Source organism: Mustela lutreola, chromosome 10 (genome assembly GCF_030435805.1).
Source record: "Mustela lutreola isolate mMusLut2 chromosome 10, mMusLut2.pri, whole genome shotgun sequence".
Lineage (NCBI taxonomy): Eukaryota > Metazoa > Chordata > Mammalia > Carnivora > Mustelidae > Mustela > Mustela lutreola.
In genome coordinates this window covers 90,364,390-90,389,633 of record NC_081299.1, presented here as the reverse complement: position 1 = coordinate 90,389,633, position 25,244 = coordinate 90,364,390, and positions in this window count along the sequence as shown.

Below are 25,244 nucleotides of genomic sequence, written 5' to 3'. Positions count from 1 at the left end.
GCAATCACTGATCTATTACAGTCTGCATAGTTTTGTCTTTTCCAGAATGTCATATAGGAGAAACCATACAGTATGTAAATTTTTCTGATTGGCTTATTTCACTTACTAATACCCACTCAAGGTTTTACCATGTCTTTTCATGGCATGATACCTCTGAAGAATATTCCAGTCTTTGTATGCACCACAGTTTATTTACCCATTCACCAACTAAAGGGCATTTTGGTTGTTTCCAAGTTTTGGCAATTATTAATAAAGCTAATATAAATATTTGGGTACTGTCTTTTGTATAGCCAGAACTTTGCAGCTCCTTGGGATAAATAGCAAGGAGTGTGATTACTGAATTGTAAGTAAGAGTAAGATTTGTTTTGTCTTCCAAACTGATTGTACCATATTGTCATCCTATCAGCAGTATATGAGAATTCCTATTGCTACACATCTTCACCAGAATTTTGTGTTGTCAATGCTTGGATTTTCCCATTCTCCAAAAGGTCTATAGTAGTATCTCACTATTGTTTTAATTTGTATTTCCCTGATGATGTAAAAAGTGGAACATATTTTTTCATTTGTGTATTCATCCTTTTTATATAATTTTTAGTAAGTTGTCTGTCAAGGTCCTTGGCCCACGTTTAAATTAGGTTGATTGTTTTCTCATTGTTGACTTTTAAGAGTTCTTTGTATATTTTGGACAACAGTTTTTTATTAGATAAGTCTTTTGTAAATATTTTCTCCCAGTCTGTGGCTTGCTTTTCATTCTCTTGACATTGTCACTTGCAGAGCAGAAATTTTTAATTTTAATTAAATCCATTTTATTAATTCTTCCTTTCATGGATTCTATCTGAAGTTATCAACAAATTCAAGATCATTTGATTTTCTTTTACATTACCTACTAGGAGTTTATAACTTGCGTTTTACATTTAGGTCTGTGATCCACTTTGAATTTAATTTTTGTGAAGGATATTAAGTTTGTGTGTGTGTGGTTTTTTTTCTTAAATTTATATGTCCAGTTGTTCTAGCACCACTTGTTTGAAAGACTATCTTTGCTTCATTGTATTGTCTTTGATCTTTTGTCAAAGATAAGTTGACTATATTGATGTGGGTCTACTTCTGGGCTCTCTATTCTGCTTTATTGATTTATTATCCATTATTTTGTAAATATCATCTTGTCTTAATTACTATGGCTTTATAGCATATCTTAAAGTTTTGTAGTATCAGTATTCCAACTCTGTTCTCTTTAATATTGTATTGGTTATTCTGGCTCTTTGTCTCTCCATATAAACTTAAGAATCAGCTTGCCTATATCCATAAAATAATTTGCTGAATTTTTATTGTAATTACACAAAATCTATAGCTCAAGGTTGGAAAGAACTAACATTGACAATTTTGAGTCTTCCTATCCATGAATTATTATGAAATATCTATTTATTTAACTCTGATTTTTCATCTGTGTTTTACTATTCTCCTACAGATGTTGAACATATGTATATTTTAATTTATATCTAAGTATTTTGTATTTGGGGTGCTAATGTGGAAGGTATTGTGTTTTTAATTTCAAATTCCGCTAGTTCATTGCTGGTAGATAGAGAAGCAATAAACTTTTGTGTATTTATCTTGTATCCTGCAATGCTACTATAATCACTTACTTATTTTAGGAGTGTTTTTTGTCAGTTCTTTCAAATTTCCTACATAGTCTATCATGTCATCTGGGAGCAAAGAAAATTTCATTATTTCTTTCCTAATCTGTATACTTTTTTATTTCCTTAGCTAATTGCACTATCTAGGTCTTCTACTACAATGCAAAAAGGAGTGGTGAGGTGAGTGCCTTACACTGAGTGGTGAGTGCCTTACACTGACCTCATAGGAAAACCTCTAGTTTCTCACTACTAATTATGATATTAGCTGTAAGTTTTCTTAGACATTAAAAAAAAAAGATTTTATCTATTTAGTTGAGATAGAGAGCAAGAGAGAGAAGAGTGAGTGCACATGAACAGGGAGGAGGGGCAGAGGGAGAGGGAGAAGAAGGGTCTTCACTGAGTAGGGACCCCAATGTGGGACTTGATCCCAGGACACTGTGATCGTGACTCAAGCCAAAAGGAAGATACTTAACCCACTGAGTCACCTAGGCACACCTTCCATATTATTTGTCAAAGTGAGTAAGTTTCCCTTTGTTGCTAATTTATGAGAGTTTTTACATGAATAGGTGTTGAATTTTGTCAAATGCTTTCCTGCATCATGTGAGTTTTCTTTCTCTCTCTTTTCTTAGTCTGTTGATGTGATGGATCATATTAATAGATTTTCAAATGTTGAACTAGCTATGCCAGGGATAAATTGTATTTTTTCAAGGTACCTAATTGTTTCTATGTATTGGTGGATTTAATTCATATTTTGTTGTAGATTTTTTTTATATGTTCATGAGAGATATTCGTCTGCAGTTTTCTTTTAATGTTTTGATCTAACTTTGGTATTAAGAGTAATGATAGCCTCACGGAATGAGTTAGGAAGTATCCCCTCTACTTCTGTCCTCTGTGAGAGGTGGTGCAGAGAACGGTATAATTTCTTCCTTAAATGTTTGGTAGACTTCACCAGTGAACTCGTCGTGCCTTGTGTTTTCTATCTTGAGAGGAAATTAATTATTGATTTATTTAATAGACAAAAGGCTATTAAAGTTATCTAATTCTTCTTATGTGAATTTTGGCAGATTCTCAGCCCTCTTTATCCCTGTTATCTTTTCTTTGGTCTGAAGTCTGCAGTCGGATTCATATCGCTATTCCTGTTTTCTTTTGATGTAAGCATAGCATAACTTTTTCCTTATACTATTTTTAATCCATATGTATCTTTAGAATCCATGTGGGTTTCTTAAAGACTACATACAGTTGGCTCTTCTCACCAGACCCACTCTGACAATCTCTGACTTTTCATTGGTCACTTAGACCACTGACATTCAAAATGATTGTTGATATTATTGAATATTTATCATATTTTTTACTGCTTTATATTTGTTTCCCTTGCTGTTTGTTACTATTTTTGTCTTCTACTCTTCTGTCTTTTGGGATTTTTTATTGGTTTTATTTATTTATTTGAGAAAGAAAGTGAGCAAGCAAGCAAGAGAGAGAGCGAGCACATGAGCAAGGGGAAGGACAGAGGGACAAGGAGAAGCAGACTCCCTGCTGAGCGGAAAGTCTGACATGGAGCTCAATCCCAGGATCCGGGGATCATGACCTGAACTGAAGGCAGAGGCTTAACGGACTGGCTCCCCAGGTGCTCCCTGTCTTTTTGGTTTTAAATGAGCATTTTACACAATTTCATTTGCTCTCTTAGAATATTTGTTATACTTATTTCTCCTCATTTATTTTTTGAATCAGCAAATCATTTATTTTTTACAACTAGTATATTATTTATAAATATATCTTTCTGACTTGTGTATGTAAAAAGGAACACAAGCCCACAAAATCAATGATTTTTAATCATATTTTTCATTAGAAATATTTCATTTTGAAAAAAAAAAAAAAAAAAAAAAGAAATATTTCATTTTGAACATTATTCACCCTTCCTTTTGGAATAGATAGCTTTTTTTTAATGTGGTTTTAAAGAGTTTATTTTTCATTACATCATAAAAGTAAGCATTCTCATAGAACTTGTACTTTAATTCAAAAGTATTGATGCCCATTACTGTGTGTCTGACATCTTACCAACCCTCATCTCAAATATTCATCCATCTGTTCAAAATTCACATGAACATTAAAGCATATGTCTTATTTGATATTTGTAAACTAAATGTTTCTAGGATAGAAAACTTTGGATTATTTCACATTTTATGAAATCATATTATACAAAATAAAAGTCAAAATAAAAAAAATAGAAGAAAAATAGTATTTCGTATATCTGACACATTTCTACTGTTACAGTAAATATTGTTCAAATATGATTGGGCTCTTTGCAGTTATGAATGTCTTCATTACTCATTCAGGTTTCCCATTTCTGATACATAATATTTTTTGAACATTCAGGGAATGGGGTGGGTTTTCATTGTATCAGTTTAGCTCTACTAGAACTACTTTCCCCAGAATTCTCTTTCTTTTATGTTACTAATTACGTTAACCACAAGAGACTTTGTGGGAGGGGGTGGGGATATGAGAAAGAGAAAGCAGAAAGAAACCGTTGGCATGCTTTTTCACACAGAAGATAGTCAGTACAGGGCCCATGCTCTACCACTACTCACACTCACTGTTACTTATCGGCTGGCTCACTTCTTTGGTGTAGGGCAGCACCCATGACTTCAGGTCTTCCAGATCTGCCCAGTCTTCTTTCCTTAGTCTCACTGACTCCTTGGTTAGCAGCATATTCAACAAAGGCTCAAATGGCATCAACCTTTCCCACAGTTCACCTCCATTATCAGTATTTCAAGTCTGGAGATGGTGACACTCTGACAACTCTGTCCAGTATATTGGATTTTGGATCACCCTTGCAGATTCCAATTTTGCCTTGCTCCCTCCCACTTCATTCCCATTTTACCTTCCAGACCACCTTATCTTGTGGTTTTGAGTCATCTCCTAATGGTTATGTTTCTGTGCTCAAACCTGACTGAAACAGGCAAATTAAGCCATATTTTCTATTTCAGTGGCACTGTGACCATACCTCTATCATAACATTTATCAAATTATCTTGCACTTATCTGTTTGTCTTTTCCAATGCATCTAGGATAATGGTAGGGCCTTTATTTATCTGCCTTTTAATTGCAATAGACCAGTTCTATGCATTGTGCATTAAAAATAATACATGCATGCCGAATTGAATGAGAACCTTTCCATATTTCTGTTTACTTAAACATTTCCAAGAAATTATTTTTTAAAATAAAGTACTTCAAGGAAGTCTAATGTTGTTATGGCTTTTATCCTCAAGGGCTCATGTATGTAATAGTAGTAAGGTGAGCAGGTGTTTAATTATAAGGAAGCCTTTAGGTCAATTGCTGATGTATTTAATAAAAACTATTTTCACCCCAAACCATCTGTGAATCCTAGCTTTCATCATTCAAGGACTGTAGGTTTGTTCTTGATTACATTTGGGAATTAATGGTATAATAAGCCATATCATCCTATAAACCTTAATCTATTATAATCCTAGCTTTTATGTTTATGACCAAGGACTCTGTTTTCAAAGCCAGTTATGTCCTGAGCCACTACGACTCTTATTTTGAGAAAGACACACTGCTCCAAGTATGTCAGGGATAATATCTATATTACAAGCAGGGTTATTATAAAGGATTTAAGAAAGTAAATAAAGTCACTACACAGTCCTTAGCACATAATATTTGTAAAATGAGTATTAGCTATTGTTATTTCAGATTTATTTTTAAGAAAATAGGGAGTAATAACTGAGCACTTTATAGGTGATTATGTAACATCATAGTTTAATTCAATTCTGATATATATACTTGTGTATAAAAAAAGTTCATTGCTCAATTGAAGCTATGAATTTTTCATATCTGTTACCAGAAACTACTAAATTAAGAAATCACTTCTGCCTACAAGTTCACCAATTTTTGAAAATGCTATTCTTAGTTGACAGTATAACAGCAATATATTAAAATTCTAAAAACACAACTCTTAACATTTATAGGTATAGCTCATAAAATACTACTTACAGTGAGAGCTTGACTCATTGTCTCTCAATTCACTGTTTCATAAAAGAAAAAAATGTTCTCAGCAATGTAGATTGTGGAATTTCTTTTAAATTTGTTATTTCTCTATGTAGCATTCTGAAGAAGTTAAAAGTTAATGAAAACAATTCCCAAGGAGGAAAATATCTGGCTTTTAAATAGTCATATGTAGTGATATTATATTGGTAATTATTTTGGTATTCATTATAATCTGAGTCTAAATAAATATTGATGATTATATCCTGTTCCCAATAATATAGATTCACATTTGGTAAACTGCATAATATCTGCCAAGAGAATCCTGCACTGTTGTTAGGACACTGATACTATGGCTAAGAGTGACAGCAAATTGTTTCAGGGACTAAACAAATCCCAGTCTCAGGGGTTGCCTTTCATTATTACTATCCATAAACAATGAACTGTCAAATGTATTATGTGATTATAAAAATCACTGTGATTTTAAGAACCAATATAATCCTTTTTAAAGTGCATTATCAGGTATGTGCCTTATAAAGTCATATATATTTGTTGACTATTATTAACAATTATTAATGATTAATTAAATTAACATTTTTTAAAGATTTTATTTATTTATTTGACAGATAGAGATCACAAGTAGGCAAAGAGGCAGGCAGGGAGAGAGAGAGAAGGGGAAGCAGGCTCCCCGTTGAGCAGGGAGCCTGATGTGGGCCTCAATCCCAGGACCCTGAGACATGACCTGAGCTGAAGGCAGATGCTTTAACCCACTGAGCCACCCAGGCACCCCTTAAACTAATAATTTTTAAATAATCTGTATTCTGACACTTGATGACATATTTAGGGCAATATCATTAAAAGTGGCCAACTTGGGCACCTGGGTGGCTCAGTGGGTTAAGCAACTGCTTTTGGCTCAGGTCATGATGCGGAAGTCCCAGGATAGAGTCCCACATCAGGCTCCCCGCTTAGCATGGAGTCCGCTCCCGCTGACTTCTCTCCTCTCATGCTCTCTCTCTCCCTCGTTTTCTCTTTCTCAAATAAATAAATAAAATCTTAAAAAAAAATGGCCAACTTATAAACAGTCTATCAAACCTTCCTGGAGGGGAGATTTCCTAGGAGAAAGATTTTAAAACACCCCTCTCCCCAAACAACAACCCCAAAAACCTTTAAGTAGGAAATTGCTCTGGTCAGAATACTCATGTAAAACAAACAAGCAAACAGATAATACTTTCTCTACATGTTTAACAGGTGAGGTTTCCCAACTTAGTTCATCTTTACCACTGTTAAACATCACCCTGAGAATCCACAGTGCCATTCCCCTCTCATCTGTGAGGTCACCATTTATGTGCATCATGATTATAATTCTAAGTAATTAGTTTATTTTAATTATAATCAATACACTAAGGAGAAGTCTGTGACAGCTGATATGATTTATTACCAATTCTAAAAGCATTTGTCTTGCTTTTGGCAGTTGTGCTATCTCTGGAATGCCCCTGCCTGCTTGGCAGCAACCTGTCAGGATCTTTATGATTGCCGGATGCAGGGACATTAGCTGACAGGTCTTCTTCCACTCCTAAGTGCATGCCTGAGGTATAATCACACCCATGTGGTCTTGCTTCAGCATTCATAACTATAGCTTCATCAAATATGAGAATACATAGCATAAATATATTATGGCCTCCCATATACATGTATCAAGCGTAACCTCATACATAGATGACAAGAAGTCTGTGTGATTCTCTCCTCTGAAATACCATGCTACGTGAAGCTATCTAGGATATCCGCAGGGACAAAACACTCATCTTACCATGTTAAGGATACTTGAGTGGTTCTTAAAAACTGATATAGTGGAAAATGATTTCAGAGGCATGAGAGGATTTTCCCTCAGAGCAATATTTAAAAAATCAGTGAATCTGAAATATCATAGTCTCTGTGGAAAGGTGGGAATTTCCTATATTAACTTATTAACAAAGAGCTATATCAGACCTAAATTGAGCATTCAAATATAGAACTTTCCTCTGATGCCATTCTAGTATATACTTATATTTTAAAATTCCATATTGGAAACTTGACCGTGTTTTTATTGATAAATCTTTTATTCTTCTCTCATGAATTATTCAAGGAATGTGCCAGGCTAGTTTATTTCCAGTGACTGAGAAGGAGAGTCTCAAATCATATGCCATAATTCCTCTCAATAAAAATGAAACTCTTTTTCGATACACACAATTTTATATTGATAAAACTGTGTGTGTTTGATGATTTAACATTCTTTATTGTTGAAATACAAATCATAATTTGAAAAGAATTTGATGCATTTAAGTGCAGTAACTTTCTCACACTATTGGTCAACACCAAAAGAATATAGCTCTGTTAGAAATGTGCAACTTGGGGCACCTGGGTGGCTTAATGGGTTAAAGCCTCTGCCTTTGGCTCAGGTCATGATCTCAGCGTCCTGGGATCGAGTCCCGCATCAGGCTCTCTGCTCAGTGGGGAGCCAGCTTCCTCCTCTCTCTCTGCCTGCCTCTCTGCCTACTTGTGATCTCTGTCTGTCAAATAAATAAATAAAATCTTAAAAAAAAAAAAAAAAAGAAATGTGCATCTTGTGCAACTTGTCACACTGATATTCTGGAGTCAGTACTGCTCCGAAAAGAGGAGAGAACAGAAACCACTAACAACTGTGTAACCACATGATACGGAAAAGACAGAAAGATACTCAGAGGTGATAAGAGCTGAAAAATGGCCAGGAATAAGGCACTGATCTCTGGCTTACTGACTTCATATGCATTGAAATGAGAGATAAAAGTTGTCAGATAGGATATATTTTAAAAAGAAAAAAATAACTGAATTAGCTTTAGAGAGATTAAAGACCACCTTATTAAGCAGTGGACTTTCCCCATAAGAAGTATTTGATACTAAGATAAATAAATGTGAATATTTTACCATGGCACTAGAAGAGGAAAAACAGATGAAAAGATTTTACTTTTCTTTGAAAGTAGAAAAACTTTGTACATTATTTTCTTCATGTATGTATTTGGTTTTTATTTTTATTGAATTTTGACTTTTGGAAATGGAAGGTAACATTAAAACACTCTTACTTTTACAGAGAGAAAACTAAAAAGTCTAAGTGACAATTCCCCAAATCCGTTTGTTATAAGGAGTGCCTAGATTAAAAAGTTTTTGATTCAATTCATATTAAACGTTCTCCACTGTGTTTTTCCTCATTAAATGTGACTTCTTCCTTAAATATGTAGTAACTATTCATTGTTTAAATATTCTGTATCTTTCTGGGACTTCATGTGTATATAAAGTGTTGGGTCCGTTATCAAAGGAACGAGACTGAGAAAAGTTACGCAAAGCTTTATTCTATGCCAAGCATTAGAAGTCAGACTGACCAGCCAGGGCCGCCTCCGAAGAGAGCGACGCCCCTTGGTCTTACAGGCTAGTTTTTATAGGGCACAATCGCAGACATCTGCATATGTGGCTTTGGCTGATAGGATGTCTCCTACCTGTGTGTTTTAGTAACGGTTACCAATGGCCTTGTTTTAGGTATGTGTTTTAGTAATAGTTATCTGGAACTGGCCTTGTTTTAGGTGTGTGTTTTAGTAACAGTTACCTTGTTTTAGATGCTGTGTTTTAGTAACAGTTACCTGGAACCGAGAGCAGTAACTTTTCTAGATAACAAAATGTCTACCTAGGCAACATGGAGTCACTATGGCTAAGTAGGCCCAGGCAGGCCCTAGGGGTTAACATGTTTTAACGTGGAATCGACCCCAACAAAAGTATTTCTTTACATTAAAGCCACTACATATTATAATTTTAAAAATGAAAAAATATTATGTATAAAGGATCAGTTATTGGTTAATTTTCTAGTAAATTATGAGAATAATTTTCCTAGTGAATATCTATAGCTCTATGAAGTCACAGTGCAAACACACCTTAATATTAAGAATATTTGAATTCCAACCACTTATTTATATAGTAAAATTTAATATAACTAAATCTATTTTCCCTTTCACTTCCATTAAATAGACACATCTGCTCTGTATGTTGACCAGAATACACACAGCATTAGGATTTATTTTCTGTAACTCCTATTACAAGGCCAGTTGTATAGATTGCATTAAATGTCCCCTCCTCTATATCCTCTCTTAGAGCAAGTAGATCCTACTGAGAGACATGTCCTGTCCTCCCTCCCCAATGGCTCTAATACAAGTCACTCTTCAGAAAAGGTGAGGGAGAGGAAGAAGGAAGAGGAGGAGGTGGCAGGGGAGGAGAGCGGGGGTGACGAGAAAGAGGGTGAGGTTGAGGAGGACATGTTAAGTGGGGTATTTGATGATTGCTTGCGGCTACACTGTACGTGCTCTTATGTAATTGGCTTTAAAAAACAATGTATGCTCTTGCATTACCTTTGTTACCACAATGTTTTTTCCATATTAGCATAATCTCTATTTTAAGAACTATCCAAATCCCATGTGATTTAGGATTATAAACTAATAAATCTAAATTAATTATGGTAATCTCATTTAGACCTCCATTTTGATTTTCATTGGGCCTACCACTTTGGCTTTGTGGATCTGCTGGGAAATATTTCTTTCTTCATAAAAGAATGATATTAAGAAGAAATAAGACATCTTTATGGAGTTATTTATTTTTTCCCCACTAGTCATATTAGTAACTATTAGTAGATTGTGACACACATGCATGACAATGAGAGGACTATGAAGTTGGATTAGAAATCTTGAGGTTGAAGATACTTAATGTGGACAATAAATTTTAATTTATAACTCTCCCTTTTTTTCCTATATGTGTTCTCCCCTAATGTGGCACAGTTTTTTAATCCTCAAAATACAGTAGATTTCCATATACATTATGAACAATATATATATAAAATTCCATGAACGACTTTGACAGAAACTTTGAGGCAGGTGTTGAGAATGAGACAGGGCCCTTGGGATCTGGATGGTGTGATATATAAAGAGAATTTTTTTTTATTTTTAATTTTATAATTAAATTTAATTCATTATTCAATTAAATTTTAATTTATGTTTTTATATTTTAATTTAATCTAACTTTTATTTTTAACTTTTTATTCATCTTATTTTATTTATTTATTCGACACAGAGAGAGAGCATAAGCACAGGGATCAGCAGGCAGAGGGAGAAGCAGGCTTCCCACTTGCAGGGAGCCCAATGTGGAGCTCAATCCCAGGACCCTGGGATCATGACCTGAGCTGAAGGCAGGTGCTTAACCAACTGAACACCCAGGTGTCCCATGAAAAGAGTTTTAAATGTGTAAGCTGTTGGTATGTATATTGGTATGTATTCTAAACACTTACCAACCACTGCTCTTCCATCTGAGACTCTTTTGATTTTCTCTATCAGGAGCCTTGGAAGGTTTCGTGGTTTGGGATCATGAAAGTATACATAAGGCAAGAGTAAGCACTTCTTTCTCTCTCATTCCTTTCCTACCTTTAAACTTTTTTACCTTCTCTCCTTGCTTAACTTCCTTCCACTTTATTGAAATATATGCTAATTACATAGGACTTTCCACCATTAAAAGTTTATCATATATTTTTCTTTCTGCTATACTGCCTGTCATCCCCACTGAATTCTACGCTCCATTAGCCAATTTACTTTCTTAGTTATTATTGTCTCATCTTCATGTCATAACATTCTGTCTCCTGCTAGTAGTCATTTTTAAAAAGTGACATGGATGAATGATTAAATAAATGAGAGAAATGTCTTGTAGTAAGTGTACTTCAATTTTTTCATGTTTTAAAGTTATTGTCAAGCAATTATATTACCCATCCTACTAAATATTATTCTTTGACTAAAATTTTATTCTTATGCTTTAAATTAAACTGGGGGAGCCAGGATCCTTTCTTAATTGAAGTTTTTCCCAGAAGTAGGTTGGCATAATCTTTTTTACAGAGCAAAAAGAACCAAGGAATTGTCAATAACAGGCATCTTAGAAAATCTGGTGGGGTGGGAAAGGTGAGAAACTAAATGTGTTATAAACATCAAGAATCAATCTAGGAAGAAATATATTTAGGTGGGGGGTGATCAGGTAGTTAAGAAAGGGGAAATAGAATTTAACTAATTTTGCAGCTCATGTTTATGCTGAAAAAATACATAATTAGAGCAAACAATAATCACTGAAGAGAGCTTCAGTGACATTATCAGACTATCTTCATAGATTCATATACTACCAATCCACAGACCTGGTAGCTTTCATGGATCCTATGGAATGAAAGTGGTAAAAAAAAAAAAATTAGGTAGACACACAGGATTGAAGTGACACAGAGCAAATCTGACTTGCAGTTTCCTTGTAGGTCTTTACATGAATCAAATATATGTAACAAGTTTCAAATAACTATTGCTGTGAGACAGTTATAAAAAAGATTTTACTATTATTTAGACATAGCGATGTTCATGCCTTCAAGTCTTATTTTTATTATACAATTTACATTTATTGACACTTTCTCTTGTTTATTGTACTGACTTTTTAAAGAAAGAAAACAAAAAATATCAAAAAAATTAAGTCAGATCTTAATAACACCACAAAATTTTAGAAAAAAGGAAGGCAAAATATCAATGCCCAAAATGTTCCTAGGAAATTATTTTAAATAACAAAATATTCACTAATTAGCTCTTCATATTGGAAATACTGGATTTGACTGCATAGCTTTTCTTTGTTTTTAGTCATCTGTAGTAGCTAAGGCCAGGAATAGAGTAGTATTTTTTATCAAATTCATTTACATTAGTAAATAAGATGATTTACAGATTATTATCTGTTACCTAATTACTCTTTTTCTTATACAGTATTCCTTTGGGAGGATGTTACTTTAGAATGTTATTTTTAAAAAATTACTCATCAGTGTCTCAATCCTCCTATGTCTCTCATTCTACCAAGTTACTTTTTCTAAAACAGTTCTTGTGTATAGTGGAAAAATCAGAGTGTATGTTACGATGTTTGGTTCTAGTTATTTAGTTTAATCATCCTAAACTATTTTTTCCACATCTATAAGATATTCATTCAAATACTTACCTGATGCACCAATTTACTGTGAAATCAAAGAAGAATAAAATGTGACAGCTCTTCTTAAACTGCTATAAGTATCTTAAGATAACACTAATGTTTTATAATTATACATATATAAAAAATTGGAAGCATAAAAATATCTACCTTTGATCATATATGTAGTATCATAACTCCTAATCCTAACATAAGGCATTGCAAAATCAGACAGTGTCTTTACTTAACATGGAGCAGGAAATTTCTGAAATTTTTAATATCTCATTCATTCATTAACTCATCCACCTACTCATCATCTATCCATTCATAAAACAAATAATTTTTAATATCCATTTATTATCTCACAACCTATGACAGATCCTGATATAGTTGAAAAGTGTATGATATGATATACATATCAGTATATGTATATATGTATATGATATATCATATATGATATGATATACTTATGATATATATATACCTATATGATATATGATAGTTGAAAAGTATAGTTGAGAAGAATATGATATTAATGTGCCAAAGACATACTGGTCTTGGGTGGATGTATCAGCTATCTATAATGACACCAATGCTACAATAACAGCTAACTTCAAAACCCATGGTGGCATACTACAATAAACATTTATTTGTGTTTATTACTATATAGGTTAGCAAGGTGGTTTTGCTGATCTGAGCCAAGATGAGCTCATCTTAGCTGGTCTCTCCTACATGTTTGTGGTTACTTGGCTAGTGACTTAGGGAACAGCAGCTCTAAAATAACCTTAGATAGGACAATTTGCCCTGCATAAGGTCAGCTCACATCTTCTAGCAACTAGCCTGGGCTGCTAATGATAGTCTAAGCAAGACATGTCCTCATGGTCAACACAAAGAAGCAAGACTAGAAGAGGAAGTATGTAAGGCTTTTTGATAACAAGGTTCAGAGCTTCCTACTTCCTAGTAGTCTCATTCTATTAAACAAGTCATACAGTCAGTATTCAAAGGATGGAAAATAAACTCCACTTCTTGATGAAAAATACTATTAAATCATATTTAAAGGGTGTGTAGATGTAGGGTGGGATGGAGAATGAGAGACATCTTTGCAATCAATTTCGTATAGTATGAACACACATAAATGAAATCATAATATAGTATAAGTGCTTTATCTTCTCTCCAGCTTGTGTCTCCAAGTTTCTCTATCTTCTCCATTTGTCCACATTTTTCTCAATCTCAAGGGTATTTTAAATAATTAATTACTGTCCCCCTTCCATCCATAAACATCTATAAGCAACTTTTCTTTCCCTTCAAGCTCTCACCTCACACCTTTGCCTTTACCATCAAATTCTGGAAAACTGTTCTCAATCGCTGATATTCTAAGTGCAGTTTTCTTTAGATTTGCTTTTCCTGATTACAAACCTCACATTTTCTCTCCAAGCTGTGCTGTTGACTTCAGTTCCCACCACTCTATGACAATATTTCCAGTGATCTCCACACCCCAGCCTCGGGCTTAAGCTCTGACTGACAGATACCTCTACTTCCTTAAAACTTCTTCTTTTGGTTTTGTATTGTATCTTGTTATTCTATGAGCTTTATTTCTCAATCTATCACTTGGCTTTTTCTTATTCTCCAAGTGAAAAGAAGTAATGAAATGGTGGAAGAAACAAGCACAGAAAATATAACTAAGTAACTAAAGTAGCTTGCAATTTACTGATTTTGAAATATACATATTGATTTTGTTTTTCCAAGTCTTTGATTACATAGTATGCATCAAATATCATAAGATTGATTTGATAAATTTTAAACTCAAATTTTAAAAAGTTATGGGTTAAAGACTATTAAACTAGAAATATTTAGCAAGAATATGTGTGGCAAGTGCTAAACTGTACAGGAAACAATGAAATAAACAAAAACCTTAATTCTTGACACAGAGATGCTGACAGTTGAGCTAAAAGTACCAGAATATATGCAAAAAACATTTCAGGCTGTGTGCTGGTTTCATTAAATGTTCCATGGATGAATAATTGAACACAACAAATGAGAAATGTAGGAATAGCTGAAGATAGAGTCTGACACTGGAGAGATAAAACTGCTCGTTATTGAACAAGATTCTTTAAAGCCAAACAAACAAACAAAAAGAACCCCACACAACACTGATTTTTGGAATGAATCAATTTAGCCAGGAAAATCTCCAGATTAATAATATTAATAATAATATTTCATTCAGTTGATTCTGAAGGGATTGTATTCTCTAGGACCAACTGCTCATCTTCTGCCTGCATAGTACAATAAATTCTTGCTTCTTAGTTTATCTGAGTCCCCAGTTCATAACTAGTTTCCTGGAGTTGCAACTGTCCCTGCTTTAGTCCACTTCACTTAAGAGGATTGGTCTTGACTCCAGCAATATTCTTGAGCTCACCTTGTTTAGCACGCCTTAAACATATAGGACTCTCTCCTCCCAGCTTAATCCTGGGCTTGCCTGACCCTCCTCTCCAGTCACACTAAAATATCTTTCTGAGACTGACTTGGTACTTGCGACACAAAGTGTGGCCCCAGATCAGCAGAACTAATGTATCTGGAAGCTGGAAAAATGAAGAATTTCCGGCCACATCAGAGACCTATTGCATCAGAATCTACATATTAAAATCTACATAATCCTGCTTATTTGTAAACTTTTGAATAAACTGCAATTTATTTTTAATATATGAAGCAACTTGTGACTGACATCTCTTAAGTCTAAAATAATCTTTGGATTTCAAAGAACAGAGCTGGCATATGAAGTTTCTATTCTAGGTGAACAACAGTTTTGGACATCTTATTGAGAAACTGATGTCAGACACACATTTTTAACATTCATTCATTGGTTCATTCATCAGTCAGCACTTCAGTAAATATTTACTGAGAGCCTACTATGTGCAAGCTATGTCTTTGAGGGTTTTACTCTAATGAAGGTGTGATCCACATAAATTTTCTTCAGGGTGACTGTCAGAGAGAGCTAAACTTTAGAGTGACACTATAAAAACTATTATAAAGGGTGTAGTCAGCAGGAAATACATAATATTAAAACATTAACAACAACAAGAGAAACAAAACTCTTATTTCACTGTCAGTCCTTCCTAGTTCTGCCTTAGTGGGGTTTCTTCATGGTTTATTTAAGAGTTAACTAAATGTAGGTGCCTTCAGTTCACAAATTAATACTCCCTAGTGCTCTTCCAATTTGGCAATGTGTGAAAGAATAATAAATGTAATGGATAAAGAAACAAAATCAAAATCAATGAGAAATGAATGCCTTCTCAAAAAGCACCTGAAAGCAACTAGTTACTCCATTTTGTTTTATACACTCATTTGACAATAGAGACTTCCTAGAAATGCTAATAGTAATGGAGTAAGTAGAACCTTATTTTCACCTAAAGAAGATGTATTTATTTGTCCTAAAACAGCATATTCTATTTATATGCTTCACATTGCGTGTGTGTGTGTGTGTGTGAATGAGAGAGCATGTACAACACAAGGAGAATAAGCAAACTTAAAAAAAGAAAAAAAAAGGAGGGAAACATATGTGTTTTTAAAAAGTTACCATTCACTTAACCAGGCTATCGAAATTTTATATACATTATCTCATTTTATCCTCAGAAGGAGCCTGTGAGATAAACAATACCACCAACCCTATGTTTCAGATGAGGAAACTGAGGCTCAGGAAGGTAAAGCAATTCAGCAAAAGTCATATAGACAGTAAATGTTAATCCAGGATCTGAATTCCAGATTTGTCAGATTCTCAGTCTTCTTTCCCAGGAGAAGGATGGGCTGCATTACTCCTTCTCATACGAGATACAAACTACTCATTTTTTACATTGAAGGACACTGAGTTTCACACAGATGGCTCTATGATTAGCAGTAAATTGGCTCTTAATTGGAAAGTTAAAAAATGGTCTGTGAAATCCCATGTAGAAAAATCACTTAATACCAGTCACATTGCTTTCTGGCAAGAGTTAATGAATTAATTATATTTACATAAGCAAAACAATGAAGCAGAAAGTAGTTCCTCAAACTTTAAAAAAAAAAAAAAGACAGCTTTTAAATACATTACCCAAGCAGAATCCCCAATGAGAAGATGATCTTGAATACCCCTAAATCAGCAAGTTAGAGTTAAAAGATTTGTTTTAATGTGCTGCTATCTCAATTAACCTTGCACCCACTCTTTTCACTTGTGTAAGTTGAGGATGAAATCTCAAATTATAAAGAAACAAAATGGTGCCATTATCTAAGGATTAAAATTTTTATCTAGTCCAACATATTTAGGCAAGTAGGAAAATGGACATGGCTTATATTTAGAAAGTTATGAGGAAGATCTCTGCTAGTAGTAGCCAAAAATAAAAATTAAAAAAAGTTTTGAGAGTAAGCATTCTATAGAAAGGGTAGATAAATAATCGGCATAGCTTGTTAATTTAATAGCCATGTACAGGCTTCCCTGAAATAAGACAATAAATATGACTGGAATTGGCATATCAGTTTCTAATATTTTTTGGTATGGTCACTTGTTTCGACTGAGATGGACTACAAGGAACTGAGAGAGCATGGTGAATTGAATTATTGAGAAGGATTTAACCAAACACAAAGGGATAGTAGAATCGTATCTTTATGAGTTCCCTTTCTGTAGGAGACCCTTGTAATGTATTTACCACAGCTGAGTGAGCTCACTTGAGAGCCATTTATGATGTGTAATGCTCTGTGTCCTCTGCTGGAAGGCTGGATGACAGGTTAATTGAACAGTGGCAGGGCAAGCGATCGGGGTCATACAAGACGACTGGTGTATTTGATGGCTAAAGACAGTAGTTCATTACTAAAAGGCTTTTATATACAAGTACAATTTCATACAGTTTTTCTTAGAGAAGTATTCATTCATCCCTTCGGAGGTATCTGGAGAGTTATTTCATAAGAATTTCAATAGAAAAATTTTAAATAAACAATCCTGAGAAACGATATGCTTGATTATTCTATACCACTATCTCAAAACCCTCTATGGTGTTATCAGTTGTATTAAAGCTGAAAGATTAACCCAGGCATGTGTTCCTTTTCTATGAAAAAAAGAAAAAAAATAACTTCATTTTCGTATGTTTGACCCATTACAGACATAGCCACATAGAGTTCTGAGGAAACTAAAACAGAAAACCAATAGACTGCACCAACCATCAATAGTTTCCTATCCAATGGAGTTTTAAAACTTTATTTCTACCATTTCAAACCACTAATCTCCCCAAGCCTACTTCATGATTTATTTTGACATTTATATTCATCCTCTACCAGTATACATTTTTTTAACTTTGAAAATTTTAATGTCAATTGTATACTTCAGATATATTTTTCTTTTCTGTTAAAATCCATTTTACTTTTTGGAAGGGTAGTGAAACTATCCAAAAATCCACTCTTTTGTAAGAGGAATGACAACAATGTCAAATGTCAAAATGGTCAATATCACCTTTTTTTTTTTTTTTTTTTTTTTTTATTATTATTTTGAACTGGAATTCACCAAAGGGTTGCTATCGTCTGAGGAGTATTTTCTCAAGGAAAACGACTGGATCTTGGGAAGAACAGCAAGTTGTGTGGCATTTTTACTCGTCCTCTCCCGTCCTCTTCTCCCAGATGGGAGGTAGACCTGAAAACCATCAAACATATAACCAAGCAAGCTATGAAAATGAATAGTTTAGCAGTGACTGGAGGATGCAGAATGGGTTTGAAGCCCCTCAAAAAGATCTTATCACCAGAGAATTGTTACTATTTGATCTGCATATTAGTGCTCTGGAGAAGGCCTATTCCCAGGGCTTGTCTTTATTTCATCTAATTCAGAGACCACTCAGTGAGAAAAGCCCCATCCCTAGGGGTTTGTTAAAAGAAAAAAAAAAAAAAACCAACCAACAACAAGGGTTTAATATTGCAGCTGCTGAAGGAGGAAATAGCAGCAGTTGGACAATCAAGAAACTTGGCAAAAACTTAAAAGGAACATCCATGCAATGAATGGGATATCCACAGAGGCTTTGAAAATCTATGACACATTCCAGGGGATCTAGGACATTTACAAGTGCAGGATTGTGTGCATACAGAAGGAAGTACTGAGAAAACTGTGTCTTCTATCCCTGGCTAATCCTGAAGGTCTGCACTATCAAGAGGTAAGGGATAAGGCAAAGGTACATATTGCTAGTGTTGCAATTGTGTGTCAACATAACACACAAGCCCTTAGCAAAGGATATGAGTCTTACAGATTCACTGCATTTAAGAAAACCCAGGTTTAATCATGGGCTTACCCCAAATCTAACTGAATACAGACTTCAATGTTCACACACAACAAGGAATTCAGACCTTATAGAATTAGTTTAGGAAAGCCATTAAATCAACAATCAGGAACAGCAGCAATGACAACTATGTGCGGGGGGAGGGGTAATTTAATTTCCAGAGTAGCTACTTTATATTATTTAAAATGTCTAGTTTTCAACAACAACAAAAAAAATGACATATGCAAGCAAACAGGAAAACATGACTAGCACGGGGGGGGGGGGTGTGTTAATGGAAACTGTAACTGTCCTTCATAAGAACGTACTGCTTAAAATGTAACCTATGAGAAATTATACTAGATACCACACATGCTTAGATATAGCCTTAAGAAAAACATGTACTGGGGCACCTGGGTGGCTCAGTGGGTTAAGGCCTCTGCCTTCGGCTCAGGTCATGATCCCAGGGTCCTGGGATAGAGCCCCGCATCGGGCTCTCTGCTCAGCAGGGAGTCTGCATCCCCCCCACCCCTGCCTGCCTCTCTGCCTACTTGTGATCTCTCTGTCAAAAAAATAAATAAAATCTTAAAAAAGAAAAAAAGAAAGAAAGAAAAACACGTACTGGCAAATGGCCTCTGGGGGAGAGGACGATTGTAGGTCCTTGAAGCTGAACAGCTGGGGATGCCCTTCCTGCTCAGGCTGGAACACCACCTGCTTCATTTTTCTGTTATCTCCCCTTCCCCAGAGAGCATCAGAGGTTAGTCCAGACAGTCCTTTCCTTTGGGCTTGCTCACTATAGGTCATGTACTACGTGACCAGACATATTTTGCCTTTCTTCTTACATATTTACAAGACTAATAGTCAATGTGTAATCTACTCCAGCTTTGTTAATTGTTACTCACTTTCTAATAATATGGGGCTGAGAAGTTGTTCAGGGCGACAGTCATTTCTACAGTCGCCCTGCTCCCATTCTCTTGCAACTGACTTGTCTGTGCCTCATTCTTCTCCTGCATGCTATCAGGAGACGGCAGAAACTATTCCTGTGGAAGCCCAGATGCACTGCGTACTACAAAAAGACTTAAGTCAGCTATTATATTTTCAAAGAAATAAAGGAAACTAACACATTTTAAAGTAAAGTATGAGACTGATGTCTGTCCAAATGGAAACTATCAATAAAGATATAGACTTTATTAAAAATACCCAAATAGATATTTTGCAATTGAAAATTTTAGTAATTAAAATGAAAAGAAACACCTGAGCAGTATATCTGAATGGGCAGAAGAAAGAATCAGCAAATCAGAGATTAAGTCAATCAAGTTTATCTATTCTCAGGAACAGAAAAAAAAAAAAAAAAAGAAAGAAAGAAAGAAAGAGAGAAGAGACACAAAGGATCTTCAGAGACTTATGGGATACCATCAAGCTACCTACATATGAATTCTAGGATTTTTAGAGGGAGAAGAATATGACAAAGGGGCAAAAGAAAATTTCAAAAAATGATGGCTAAAAGCTTCCCAAACTTGGTGAAAAATACTCAACCACACATCCAAGAGACACAACAAACTTCGAGTCGCATAATCTCTACGGCAAAAATGCATCGTAGTCAAATTTCATAATGTGAAAATGGAATTATGAAGACTGAATCTTGAAAACAGCAAGGAAAAATGATTCATCACATACAAGGAATTCTTAATAAGATTAACAACCGATTTACCAGAAACCGTGGTGGCTAGAAGGCAATGGGGTAACAGATCCAAAGTGCTGAAAGAAAAAGAATGTCAAATAAGAATTCTATATACCACAAAACTATTCATAAATATGAAGGAGAAATTAAGACATTTTCAGACAAACAAAGGCTGAGATAAATTGTCACTACCAGACATACCCTACAAGAAATACTAAAAAAATCCTCAGGTTAAAATGAAATGAAACTACACAGCAATTCAAATCCATGTGCGTGTGCGTGCGCACACACACACATGAACACCTACATATGGTAGAGTATCAGTAAAGGTAACTACAGTGTTAAATATAAAACACACTGAATGTGTTTTTATTTGTGACTCTTTTCATTGCCTGGTTTCGAAGGCAAACTCAAAGAGAAATAATTATTAAACAATTTTGATAGATCTGTAATGTATAAAGGTGTTACCTGTATGATAGTACTAGCACATGGAGGGTTGAGGGACCAGAGCTGTATTGGAAAAGTTTTTATACAGTACTGAAATTAAATTATTAACCCAAACTAGATCATTCTAGGTTAAAATGTTGTCTAACTCTTATCAGGCCACCAAAAAAAGTATCATAGGATATTGGTATTGTTTAAACAATTGGGTTACTTAAACAACAGAAATTTATTTTCCACAATTCTGGAGGCTGAGGAGGCAATATTAAGGTACTGGCAAGACAGGTTTTAGTCTGAAGTCCCTCGTCTTGGCTAGTAGTGGCTACCATCTCTCTGTGTGCTTACATGATCTCTCCTTCATGAACACATAAAAGGAATAAGCTCTGGTCTCTCTTGTTTTTCTTAAAAGGACGCTATTCCCATCATGGGAGTCCTACCCTAATGACCTAATCGAAACCTAATTACCTCCCAAGGACTCAACCTCCAAATACCATCATGTTGGGAGATAGGACTTCAACACCTGAGACTGAGGGAAGATATAAATATTCATTCCACAACAAATACTAATTTAATCCCCAGGGCAACCAACAACAACAAAAAAAGAAGTAAGAAGAAGAAATCAATTAGACTGTAAAAGAAACATGGAAGAATATTAAATAGAAAATATTTACTATAGAATATTTAGCACAAAAGAAGGCAGTAACAAGAAAATAACAAGAATGACATAAGACATATAGAAAATAGAAAATGGCAGATATCAATCCTACATTATCAGTACTAATAATAAACTTAGTAAACAATCAAAGTGAGGTTTGATGGAATTCATTGCAAAAGTGAAAAAATTCTATGATGTCTACAAAATACATACTGTAAACTCATACACAAAAGGATGTAAAAAATATATATATATCAATACCATGCAAAAATAGAGTCGGGGTGGCTACAAGTATATTTTTTAAAAAGACTTCCAGATAAATGCCATTTTTAGATAAAAAGGAGGCCATTTCATAATGATAAAAATTATAATCCTTCAGAAATATGTAACAATTATTAACATGCACACCTACCAACAAAGTCCCATATTTAACGTAATCCTGACCAATTTTCAAGCTGGCTTTGTTTTTTTTTCCAAATATTTACAATCTGACCTTAAAGTTCATATGGACCAAGAATAGCCAAAATACTCTTGGAAAAGCAGAACAAATTTGGAAGACACTTTTCACTTTCAAAACTTATTAGAAAGTAACAGTAATCAAGATATCATACTAGCATAAGAACAGACATATAGATGAATACTTGTTACATCTTGATTCTAGAATCAGATTTTAGGGCTTTTATGATCTTTAGACATATGGTTTTCATAGGCAATATGTTATAGTTGGAAAAATGCAAGACTTTTAATTGAGGAGTCAAGGTTATGAATCCTGCTGACTACTAGCAGGAAGTGCTTAATAGTGACATTGACAATATCAAGAAGAGACTGCAAGAGGCTTAAAAGCAAACATACCAATGTAGGAATACAGAGACATTAACTGTAGGAGCAAAAACCTTACACACCTTTTCACAGGTTTCTGGAGGATATTACCATACTGCGTTGCTATGCAGCTGCTTATTTTAATAACAATTTCTGGAAAAAACCAACTAATTATCTTTATAATCTGTTCATGAGGAAAAGATGAGATAGTTCAAATTTCACAAATATTTGCATTAAAATGATTAATCAATTTAATGCACTGGTCTCCATGGGTATGATTCACTTCTCTAGAAAATACACTTGGGTGTTTTCTCCCTGAGGCCAGGAAAAATTTAAGATTTCTTTATAGGTGTCATGTAAAATTTTAAAGTATCCAAATTGTTATGTCAAAGGCAGCACTACATATGGGGGAATAAGTAGCATAATTAATTAGGTATAATTAAGATAATATTTTGAAACTATTGAATAAATTAATATACTTTTTTATTCTTCTTTTTGAATCAGTTTTGGAAATCATACTAATGGTAAAGCCCCAAGAAAGAGGAAAGGATGAACGCCACTTGAGCAAGAAGAATCTACTGGCTGAGAAATGGAAGAAAAGAGAAGACAGGCATGTGTTCTGTAACACGGACTCCCATATTCTCTTTCCAAGAGATGATACTTTATTGAGAAAGGAATGCTAGATTGGATCATGGAAATCAAAAGTGTAGTGTTTGGCTTCTCACACCCCACGGGGATCTCTGTGGAGACAATTCCACAATGCTACTCAGGGACATGCTATCACAGCAGGTAAAGGAGAATGTCCAGCAGAGTGAAGACGGTGCTGCAGTGAGGAGACAGAGAATCGGAGTTTCTCCTTTTAAGATTCCTCTTGTCTGGATTTGAGTACTAGGAATCCAGAACTTTCCATCTGCCCCATGGGGCACCTAATGCAAAATAAACTGCAGCTTTTGATGCTGAATGGGAACTCATCCTCTAGTATTCTCTCTACATGGTGTGTAGGCTTGTGTATGGGATCAGGAGTTTGGGAGAGGATTCTGTGGCCTATGGCTTTAAGATAGACAACTAGACACCAGTTTGAGGCTACAGGCAGCCATCAGTGGGCTCTTCAGCACTAGAAGAAGCTACAGTAGTCCAAAGTACAGAAGAGGATCTCCAGGCACTGAAAGACCCTGAGAAAATGATTCACAAACTAAGAAGCAAGACTAGTTCAGTTATCAAAAATACAACAGCATTCTTTTCTTTGCATTTCCAAATTTAAGCTTCAGATTTATCATTTCACTATACATAGATCCACAGCATATAGAAATACACACACATACACACACGTATGTATGTATATACACACACAGATATACATACATATATGTAACATCAAAGTTATTCTTAAGCATTTTAAATTCATGATTGATAGCTGATTATTGAGTCCTTGGAACTTCAGTTGCCTAAATCCAGAGAGCGCTGCTTATCAGCTCTTTGCCTTCATTCTCAGCCCTGCAGGGCTATATATAACATCACAATTATTTCACTGTCCTGCAGACATCTGGTTGTTGACTTCATCACAGAGTGGCTCATTAATTGGGCCAGGCCTTTAAGGACTGATGCTGAAAAACTGCTGTTTAAGACACTGTCCATTATGTAACTCTGTTCCCAATTTAAAGCACCACATGACAACATTCTCCTAGAAATTAGCTAAAACAAAACAAAATTACTCTTGAATAATGGATATTTGTTTTGTTCTAAAAATAATGAAACTTTTAAGTTTTTTATCATTAGTATCTATCATTAGTATCTAAAAAAAGGTGGTAAATTTAATGTTTACTTTAGGTTTCTAGAAAATGATTTATTTCCTCACTATGATTATTACTCTCCATTTCTTACTCTTTTTACACATACAATATCTATAGCTAAGTCTTGACACTTAAACCTATACCCCACTCACTTCTGCTTGGACATCTGCACACTCTCCCATCTCTATATCTCATTTACATCTGCTCTTGTTATTACTGCTTTTACTAATTCTATATCTATGTCTAGGCCTATTACCTTTGTATTTGTTTTGATGCTAAAATGGTTTGGCTACATTTTGACTTCAATCTAAGAACTACTGTGGTAGTAACGACTGGCATATATTAAAATAACATCATGTTTTACCCACAGGTTTGCCTGCAGCTTTGCAACAGATAATGGATTTTACAATTCTCATATTAATTCTTAGTCCAAATTTCCTTTGCAAAATCGCTTATGTTCTATCTGGCTTACATACAAAACTTGGAAAAGCCATTGGAAATGCCTTACAGAATTAAAGATCTTTAGGACCTAGCAAATGGAGCATATGTTGAAGGCTGGGAACAAATTTGTAGCAGGGAATAGCCAGTTTTTTGAGATGGGGATATTTTTCTTCTCTTTGATGTATGTGCATGATTTCTAAACCAATGGTTACATGTGTACATTTGAGCAGTGATCATTTTGTTTAAAGATTTTATTTATTTATTTGACAGACAGAGATCACAAGTAGGCAGAGAGGCAGGCAGGGCGGGGCGGGGGGAGCAAGCGCTGAGCAGAGACCCCAATGCAGGGCTCAATCCCTGAGATCATGACCAGAGCTGAAGGCAGAGGCTTAACCCGCTGAGCCACAGAGGCGCCCCTGCAGTGATCATTTTTTAAATTTTTCTTCTTCTTTCTATGTTTTCCTTACATTTCTTAACTCCCAGTAGCACAATTGAAAGTTGCATTATCGGAGGA